The sequence below is a fragment of the Tupaia chinensis genome, unplaced genomic scaffold, assembly GCF_000334495.1.
Source record: "Tupaia chinensis unplaced genomic scaffold, TupChi_1.0 Scaffold000313_1, whole genome shotgun sequence".
Classification (NCBI taxonomy): Eukaryota; Metazoa; Chordata; class Mammalia; order Scandentia; family Tupaiidae; genus Tupaia; species Tupaia belangeri.
The window spans coordinates 290,813-301,513 of record NW_006159806.1 but is presented as its reverse complement, the minus strand read 5'-3'; the positions used below and the strand labels follow the sequence as shown (position 1 = coordinate 301,513).

General features: G+C 45.5%; 1 protein-coding gene across 1 annotated transcript in view; it reads left to right on the top strand.

The window, feature by feature from the left end:
• The window catches only part of NHSL1 (NHS like 1), a gene marked incomplete in the record, with an annotated part of 73,643 nt that extends 72,864 nt beyond the window's left edge, over positions 1–779 (top strand). The window contains 1 exon segment of the mRNA XM_027772896.1: positions 1–779.
• Between the last annotated feature and the right edge of the window lie 9,922 nt (positions 780–10,701).

Sequence of the window (10,701 nt, the reverse complement as noted above, 5' to 3'; positions counted from 1 at the left end):
GGAGCCCCCTCCTGCTCCCCCTCTGGACCCCAAATTCTTGAAAGACTCCAGGCCTTCTTTCAAAAACTCTGGCCAGCCAGCGTCCTCCCGGGAGGCCTGCAGACCGCCTGCTAGCAAGGAGGAGAGCGGCCGGCCGCCCATGCCCCTGATAACCACCGAAGCGTTGCAGATGGTGCAGTTGAGGCCGGTGAGAAAGAACTCAGGCGCCGAGGCAGCTCCGTTGTCTGAACCAACAGCTCAGGAGAAACGAACTCCGGTCGCTCCACAGTATCACTTAAAGCCATCTGCTCTCCTGAAATCCCGAAATAGCATAAATGAAATGGAGAGTGAAAGCCAGCCTGCCTCCGTGACGAGCTCGCTTCCGACGCCTGCCAAGAGCTGGAGTCAGGGTGACCATGACAGTGCGGCCGAGCATGGCGGCCCCCTTGGCCGCTGCAGCCATGGAGCTCCCGGTCCAGGGCCGAATGCTGGGGAGGCAGAGGATCAGCTGGTGTCCAGGGGCGCTCCGCTCCCGCTCCCGGATTCCTCACCCAGTAGGAAGCCCCCCCCTATCTCCAAGAAGCCCAAACTGTTTCTGGTGGTGCCACCTCCGCAAAGAGATTTCACAGTGGAGCCCGCAGAGAGCCAGAGTGAAGCCTTCAGAGCTGCGCCCAGCCCCACGTGGGGAGAGGAAGGCTCTGTGCACAGCACAGAGGCAGACGGGTGTTCTGCAGCCAGAGCTGGCGCTCATGCCACGGCCCTCGCCAGTTCGGTTCTTGAGGGAGGAGCTGCAGGATCTGTGTGTGCCAGCACAGTGGAAACCAATGCCCCCATGGTACAGCCTGATGCCTCCCCAGCCCCCAGGCAGGAAGAGCCCACCGAGGACCCACCGGATAATGGAGGCAGTGTGGAGAACTGCCTGTCTCAACAGAACGGAGCGGGTAAGTCTGGCTTATCTTCTGGGCCGTTCTGACCCTCTACAGCTGAGTCAGATGGGGCTGCGGAATGCTCACTGGGTAGATCAGACTAGATTCAGGTGGGGCCACAGTAGGAGAGCATCCGTCCTGTGCTCCCTCACAGGTTAAGTTACCAACGTGACATTTTGTGGTTTAAAGAAAAAGCTGGATAAAAAGGAATCACAGAAAATCGGGGGATTGGAGTGACCTGCAGCAGGCTGGGTATTAAGTAGCAATGAGTAATCTTTCCTCTGAAGAGCTGCAAAAAAATGTTAGGAAAAAATTTAAGAGTGATTCAGTGGGAGTTTAAACTTTAACAGAGAAGAATGAGCACAGGCTCCCCTGCTCAGTGTCATTTCCCCCACCTTTGTAAACTGTCGGAGGGATGACGGGGAAGCAGCCTACTTAGAAGCTTGGCTAGGGACGGAAATTCTAGTCACTGAGCATCTTGCATTGCCTGCTTGCTTCTCTGTAGTTGGGGTGCTGGAGACCAACCCAGCCGGCTCCTCCTTTGAGGCCTGTGACTTCCCGAGGGAAGAAGGCAGCGATGAGGCGATGACTCCCAGCAGACCCAGGACCACAGAAGACCTTTTTGCAGCTATTCACAGGTATCCAAAATGACTTCTTCTTGCTTTAATTTACTTTATAATCCCTCTTTCCTCGATGTATTTTTTTTGAAGTTCTGTTAATCATGACTCATTCACTTTATTATTAATTTTTAGTGTGTTCCTATATTTTTATTTCTTCTGATTCCAATTTGTGTTTTGCTTTGTTCCACTGATTTTTATGAATACCGTGAGGACAGAGGCTCAGTGCGATACCTTCTGGTAGATGCTGATCTTGTGGGCAAGCAATGCGGTGTGGCTGTCAGGATATGGCAGAGTGTTTACAAGGGCTGGATCAGGGCCGCGACAGTCCCGTCCAGAGTGGGCAAGGCAATGCCATGTTCCGTGGACTTAGAATGCATAGACTAGCTGTATGGGACCTCTTCTAAAGGCTGTTGGAGTTTATTAATATATTTCTCATTTTATAGAAAAAATAAGATTATATAGTACAATTTCTCTGGCTGCTTAAAATGTTTCACTAAAAGACTATACATCTCTTTAAGCTGGAGCAAAAGGAATTAAATTTGCTAGTTACTATATACCACTAGTGCCATCTACTGGCATCAAAAATTACTGTTTTTTTTTTTTTAAAAGTAGGGTAAATTTTTCAAAATAACTGCCTGAACTGTTATTCTTCTGATAGATGATTACCTTTAGGAATGAATATGATTCACTCCTAGTGAAGTGCTGAAGTTTTATTTATTGCATCATTCTTCTGGGTGTAAATATCTGAGACCGCCCCAACCATGTCAGTGTTAAAAATCAATAAGATTATTATGTGTAAGTACTGTAAACCATAATGCCATAGAAACATTTTGTTATTTTCTAGACTTCTTTATCATATTATTTTCAGACAACTTTTCTGAATGTCCTTATATTGCTAAGAACATATATTGCTCTGAATGAAGGTCCTTTTCTTTTTTCTCCTGAAAACAAAACATCTTAAAAGATAATTTGATTCTTGGGACCAGCAATTAGCATAATGGCTATGTTGCTGGACTCTCATGTAGTCTACTGTGGTTCGAGTCCCGGACCCGGTGACTTAAACTCACACTGGGTGCATGTGTGTGCGTGCCCAAGATCCCGAGACGAGAAAGGAGGAGAAGGGATTGTGGTGTGGCCATCCCCCCTGGGGGGTGATTTCTTGCTTTCTATCTCTCTGTCTCTCTCTGTCTTTCTGGCAAGCACACGCGCCCTATAACAAAAACCTCTCAAAAAAAAAAAAAAAAGAAGATAATTTGATTCTTTGTGTGAATGACCTTGTGTCAACACTGTACCCCAGTTCTTGGACTCTAACTGAAAAGACTATGGCATGAATAGTGCAGTCACTACCTGGAATGCCTCTTGCAATGGATAAACCTCTACTTTGGGGGCGAAACCCAGCTCATTTGGTGTTACTCAAGACTTATGTTCTTTACCCTCAGCCCTGAGATTGGTATGATAGACCCTAAAGACTGCCCTTCATCATTCCGACTGGATCCTTTGATCTTATTTACAATAAAAGGTAGCTAGTTGTGCAATTATGTCTCAAAACAGGGAAATTTAAAAAAATTATGCATCCTTTGAAACCATCTTCAGTGGCATGTCTAGAAAGTTTACTCAGATGTTTCTAACTTCATGCTAGATACATAATAAGGACTCAATAAATGTCTTCTGAATTAAATGAAGCCAATGGGAATTTAACGCTTAGGAAATTCTTCCAAGACTAAGGGTCTTTCATTTAGTATGGAATGCACTGGGCTGCTAAATATACAAGCACATATGTATTTATAATAGCAATCCACGGAGAAGATTTACGTTGCCTGGTTGCTCTGTGTACTAAATACTTGGTCTCAGTGAGGAAACCCAACTGTTGTGGGTCCAAATTACTGCATACTTTTCCTAAAAATATGCCAAAGGTCTCTTCAGCATTTCATTTTACAGGCCTCATAAGGCACTGAAAAATGTGTGGTTTCTCCCACGACAGGGTTGCATCTACTGCAGATGGAGAAATCAGCCTGGGAACTCGAATGCTGAGAGTGAGCAAGGACACAGGTCGATTTCCCTTAGAGTCGAGTGTATCAGCAGACTTACTAAAGAGCTGTTGAAAGTCTGCGATCTTTCAGGGCTTTATGTGAGCACGTAAGCTCACAATTGAAAATAAAGAGTATCCAACTTGAAACACAGCTTTCCAATTTTATCATTCAAATTAATTCGCTTCAGATTCAAAGCCAGATGGAAAATGTAGAACACCAGTTGAGGTGTGAAGTTCTTATATTTATTGAAGTAATTAGCTTTTAACCAAGGTTAACTGTTTAAGTACTTTTTATAGTCATCTTCTTTAGAAATGCATATATACAGGTACATTTATAACTGCATGCATGTGTATATATCTCGATGTATACATATATATCTGCAAATAGGATTCACATGTTTGGATACAATTCTTTTTTAGGGGGGAAGCAGTTTTTTTTTTTTTTTTTTAAGAGAGAATTTTTGGTATAGGGCATGTGCACTCGCCAGAGAGACAGACAGAGAGACGGACACAAAGAGAGCAATCACTCCCTAGGGGGATGGTCGTGCTGCAATCCCTTCTCCTCCATTCTCTTCTTGGAATCTTGGGCATGCATGCACATATGCCTGGATTGAGTTTTAAGCCTCCAACACTGGGACTCGAACCACGGTCAACTACATGGGAATCCAGCGACGTAACCATTAGGCCATCTGCTGGTCCCATGGGGCAGCAGTTCTTGAGAAACAACAATGCTTTTTATAAAATCCCATCTTCTCTCAATTCTAAATCTGCATTTAAAGGCCGTGGTTAATCAAATATAGTTACGGCTTGTTTATGGATTTCAGGACACTCTCCCCATTTAAAACCGAAGCAATTACCCCACAGGCCATTCCTATAAGCACAGCTGCTTTGGGGGAGCAACCAGTTCACACTGTGAGCAGAAAGACACTCGTCAAGTCCTACTTGTGCCAACAAGCTGTGTGACTTTCCCTTCAGGACCTCAGCTACCTACTGTGAAACCCAAAGTGGCCGGACTAGACCATTTCTGAAGTCTTTTCCTGTTCCACGATTCAGGGATGTCTCCGTTTCTGTGGTTTTGTCAGTTGGTCATTCACTTAAACCAGCACTGCTCTTGGTATCCCTGCACGGGAACATTGAACCCATGTTCTTCAATCCTGAAGAACTGGTGCCCTGTAAACTCCTGCCACCCTTCAGACCCTAAAATGGGTCCTTGCCACCTCCTGTCCTTTTCTTTTGCTGCTGCTTTTTGGCCAGAAGCATGGAGACAGTCCTTGAAGCAAGATGTCCACCATGGCCTCTTCCTCCCTCTGCTTTGCTATGCAGGCTGCGTGTAAAGCCAAGCCGGGGCTGGTGGCAGAAAGGACGAGTGCTCCCCCAGATGACATGTGGAGCTTCGTTAGCACCTGCTGTGTGTCTGATACTTAAGGCTGTCACAGTTGTGAGCCATGTACTGTTACTCAGAAGGGAAACACAATCAGAAATGTAACTCGACAAGTCACAGAATAAGGAAGCTTTAGTAGTGGGATTTACCCCAGGTCTGTGGGAATCTAGAGGTACTTCATCTCATTTAGTCTTCACAAACTCTTGAGGGTGGTATTATCATCCTCATTCTATAGATGTGGAAACTGAGGTGCAACATGGGTTGGGCAACCTCTTGCAGGTCACACAGCTAGAGGTTGTGCTCAGATTCAACTCTGAATTTGTATATACAAATATCACACTCTTAACCTTTTCCCTGCATCTTATAGTGGGCGAAGAGATATCTCCATTCATTCATTCATTCATGCATGCATTTATTTAGTAAGTATTTGCCACAGGACTCATGTGCTCAAAGGAAAGAGGCAGAGGCAGTGAGAGAAGAAAGGGAGAAATTACCCCCTGGGGAGATGGCCACCCTATAATCCCTTCTCCTCCATTTTTCTCCTGGGAGTTTGGGCATATACTCACACATGCCCAGTGTGATTTTCAAGCTGCCAGGTTTAGGACTCGAACCACTGTCAGCCTCAGGGGAGTCCAGATCCTTAACCACGGCACCCCACCCCCCCTCCACACACACACATCTTTATTTAATTCATTGTATAGACTTCATAAAGCAAGCCTACCTGCACTTCGCCAAGATATACACACACACTGAGTTGTGGTGAAGAGACTAGATGGGGCCACTTGACTCACCTGCTTCATGGTCTGTTTCACTAGCGGGAGGAAACAGTGAGGTATTTAGAAACTGAGGATGAGAAATACCTGCAGGAAACATTTAACTTTCCCTGTGATCAGCCTCTTCCACACTCCACCCCCTTCCTCTCTCGTCCTTGATCAGTGCAAAAGGTACTCTGAAGTCAGCCACAAAACATGATCTTGTTTTCTGGAAAACTGAATTTCTAGAAGTTGGCATATGGCTCAGTAAAAGCTCTATCATGACTGAAAATGTGAAGTTGTAGGATTGTTCTAGGACCTGGGGTGGGACAGATCTTAGTATGGGGACTATTCTGGGAGTTAGCTTATGGATTAGGCCTGTTCAATACTAGTACCAAGCAAGAAAAGGAAGAGCAGCCGCCACGCAGTGATGTACCTAAATCCACGTGGGAAGGCCCTGGGTCCACATCCTGGGACCGCTCTGTTCACGCAGGGTGTATGCCTGTGGTTCGGGCTGGTTGAGACAGAGCGTGGATCATGTCATGGAGGCCCTGTCTGAGATGCCTGTCTGTTTTTCTGTCTGTGTATGTAGCTGTCTCTCATGGAAAAAAGAGAGAGAAATATGGGAAGGAAGGAAGGAGAGAAGAAAGAGTGGAAAGGAAAGAAAGGGTAGTCAGGGGCCAGCTGATGGCATGGTGGTTAGAGCACTGGATCTCATATGGCTGAGGGCATAGTTTGAATCCCAGACCTGGTGGCTTGAAAGATGCTGGACATGTCTGCATGTATTCCTGAAATTCCAAGAGTAGAACAGAGGAGGGATTGCAGCATGGCCATCCACTCTAGGCAGAGGATGATTTCTCACTTTCCTTCTCTCTCTCTCTCTCTGGCAAGCACACATGAAAAGGTGTGTTTAACAGAGAAGGTGTTCAGCATGTGGAATTCACTAAGGATCAGCTCAGTCTGGGAGAGTTAAATGAAAAGTACCAATTATTATCATTTAAAATTTATTTTGAGGGGCCAGCAGATGGCACAGTGGTTATGTCACTGGATTCCAACATGGCCAACCATGGTTCAAGTCCTAGACCCTGTCGATTAAAACTCATGTCTAGTGCATATGGGTGTGCCCAAGATCCCGCAAGGAAAATGGACAAGGGATTGCAATGTGGCCCTCCTCCCTGGGAGGGGTGATTTCTTACTTTCCTTCTCACTGTCTTTGTCTCTCTCTTTTTCTGACAAGCACATATGCCCTAAGGAGAAAAATCTCAAAAAAAATTATTTGGGGGTTTTTATTTGTTTGATTTTTAGTTTTTGTTATAGTGCATTTATGCTCACCAGAGAGAGAAAATGAAAAATCACCTCCTAGCAGAGATGGGCATGTCACAATCACATACACCCGGCATGTTTTCTAAGCCACCAGTTCCAGAACTCAGACTATGTCGTGGGTCACCTGAGATCCAGGCACCTTAACCTCCACACACGTGCTGGCTTAAAAGTGCCAATTATTATTGGGGCTGGCAGGTGGTGTGATGGTTAAGGTGCTGGATTCCCACATGGCCAACTGCTGTTCGAGTCCTACACCTGGTCACTTGCTTTCTCACTTTCCCTTTCTCTCTGGTAAAATTAAAAAGTAAATAATAATAATAACAAATAAAATTAAGTAAAATACATAATAAATCTTTTTTAAAAAGTACCAATCATTAAAGACTTGGGACTGGCTCTATCTGAAGTAAGTTAATGGGATGTCTGAGTTTTGTTTCAGAGTACTCTGAGGGCAGAGGTGAAAGAAGCCATAGTTAATGGTCTATCGTAGGTTAGTCATGAACTTATACAGCAGTACAAAGCACTGTTCTTTTCTGCACAGGCTTTGAAGTTTCCCATAGTTAAAATAACCTGTTTTTAAAGTTACTTTTAAATACAAGGTGACCTGAGATGGGATAAGAGAGGCAGGGTGGTTGTGGCTGACAGCCTGCAGCCCAATGGAATTAACCTTGATTTTAATGTCATTAAATCTCAGATCCAAAAGGAAAGTCCTTGGCCGTAAAGATTCAGATGATGATCACTCCAGAAACCATTCCCCCTCCCCGCCAGTGACACCTACAGGGACAGCCCCGAGCCTGGCCTCCCCAAAGCAAGTGGGGTCTATTCAGAGAAGTATCCGAAAAAGCAGCACCAGCAGTGACAACTTCAAAGCTCTGCTGCTGAAAAAGGGGAGTCGTTCAGACACCAGTGCCCGCATGTCCGCCGCGGAGATGCTGAAAAACACGGACCCCAGATTCCAGAGATCAAGGTCGGAGCCTTCGCCAGACACCCCCGAGAGCCCGTCAAGCTGCTCCCCCAGCAAAAACAGAAGGGCGCAGGAGGAGTGGGCCAAGAACGAAGGTGTGATGCCTCGGAGTCTGTCCTTCTCCGGCCCCAGGTACGGCCGCAGCCGAACACCGCCCTCTGCGGCCAGCAGCAGGTACAGCATGCGGAACCGGATCCAGAGCAGCCCCATGACCGTCATTTCCGAGGGAGAAGGGGAAGCCCTGGAGCCTGTGGACAGCAGAGTTCGCCGGGCTCCGGCTGCTGCAAAGGGCTGTTCACTGGACGGACTGGCGGGGGCAGAAATGGACGAGGGAGGCCTGCTGTGTGGCCAGGAGCCCGCTGTCTCCCTGAAGCCACAGGCTCCTAGCCCCAAAGATGGGTTGGCTGGTGCAGAGAGCAGGGAGCCATCAGAGAGTTAGGGACAGGATTGTGACTCTCCCAGGTAGTGTGGGGGGATGAGAAATGCGTCGCTCTAGGAAGCCCGGTAGGTGCCCTTTCCTGGCTTGCTGGGATCCTCCTCGGGGGTTGGTTGTGGGCTCCTGCATTGCCAGCCCTACAGCATTAGGGGAGGGTCATTTAGGACTCACTTGCCACTTACCCTGTGGCTTAAAAGCATGTAGAAGCGTAAACTTCTGAAAGTGCTTCCTGGGGAAGTTTTTTTTTTGATTTTTTTTTTTTTTTTGCTAAATGCGGGGTGTGTGTGTGTGTGTGTGTGTTTGCATTTTCAACACTTTTTATTATTATAAAAATACACACACAGCACATACAGAAATAGAAGAGTGAAAGAACTAAGCTAGGTAGAATAATGGGGTCTTCTGGACTAGGAGGCAGCTGTTTTCAAAGCGTTATGTTTATGGGAATCGGGGAGTTTCACGGAAGGGGGACCACCACAAGTCCAAGGGAGAGTGGCAGGTTTGCCAGTTCTTAGTCCTGGAGCGTGCGTGCTGCAGTGTGCGGCCGATCAGGGTGAGCACAGGCTGGGGACAGGCTAAGTGACTAATGGGTCTAGGTACTTTTTTCCCAGGGAAATAGGCATTATTTCTCTTTTGTAAAAATGACGAAACACATGGAAGTGGCAACGCTGTGACCAGGTGCCTGCTGCTATGCAGCCATATATATACACACACATGACTTTTTAGCCTAATTTTTTTCAAACAGTGGGTAAATGTGAACTGAATTTCTTGAGGAACAGCTGAGACGTTCTTTGGGATCTGAAGTGATGGTATAGACACAGAGGGAGGAAGAGGGGTGAGAGGAGGGGAGAGGAGTATGTGATAGACTGCTGGAATTTGTTTCCTGCTTATTAAATAAAATTATTTTTCAGAATTAAATTTGAAAACTTGCACTACAGAACTGTGGGTGGGGCTTTTCCTCTTACAACCAACCGTTTTTACCAGAGTTTAAACTTCCATTTGGCAATTTCTTATCACTTGAACTGTCACTCTTTGCTAACTTTCGGATATCCTTTTGGTTACACCAAAGAAAAAGTTACGGCTATTTTTTTTTTCCTTGAACTGCCTACAGCATCATGTCCTAACTGAGAAAGGTTTATTAAAATCTATTATATATGATCCTACTTTGGAGAAAATGCCGAATAGCTCTTGTTAGTCAAATAAACTGATACAACTTGGTAGGGTTTGGCTATTCATTAGCCTTGCAAAATGAGTTTTTAGATTAAAAAGATTTTTTTGCATCATTTGGTTTGTGTGTTTTTATATTTGTTTGTAAAATCGAGTTGCCTCTAGTCTAATGCAATCAGAGTTTCAGCACTTTTAGACATGGGATAACAGTTTGTAAAGCTTTTTAATTTTGGTGCAGTATTCTTGTACGCCACCCTGCTCCCTCCCAGGATGGTGTAGTGGAGTCTGTCTTGTTAGTTCAGTAAACCGGAGTCTCACCTTCTCCATTAGTGCACCTAGGATGCTCTAAATCCAGCACGGCTGCTAACTGCCATCTGTTTTAGAATGAACATGTCATCTAAAAGGACTGCACAGCTCAAATCCTCATAGGCATATAAAACAAAACTTTGTTCGTCTTAGTAATGCCTTTAAAACAGAAACAAAGCTAAGATATCAAGACTCCAGGCCAGCCTGTGGTGTGGTTGGTTAAGGCAGCTGCCTCCCACATGGCTGACTGTGGGTTCCGACCCAGCAGCTTGAGAAACACGCCAGAGGCATGAATGCTTGCATGCCCAAAACCCCAAGACAATGAGGCGGGGAGTGCAGCGTGGCCATCCCCCCTGGGGATGCTTTCTTACTTTCCCACTCTCTTTTCTCTCTCTCTCTCTCTGCTTCATTCTCCCTGGCAAGCACACTTTCCCTCTGGCAAATACAAATAATAATAAGACTCCTACCCTTTTGAGGAAAACAAACTTTTCCTTCACACAGCAGGAGTCAGGACCTGACATTTGGCCGAAGGCAAAGAGGGCTTCTTGTCATGCGGACCACCGCACTGGGCACGGAGAGCGTTTCTTCTGACTTGGGAGTTGTGGGAAAGTGATGCTGGCTTTTGAATAGGAGCTCTCTTTTTATAACTCCCTAAAAACGAGAATGTATGTGGACATCAGAAATCTTTAACTTAATATAAACCATTTCTTTAAAGATAAAATAAGCAACATCAAAGCTAATTATGAAACTATTGAAAAGTCCATTTGAAAAGAAAAACATTTATTAAGTGCCTTTTTTTTTTTTTTTTGGAGAGGTTTTTTGCT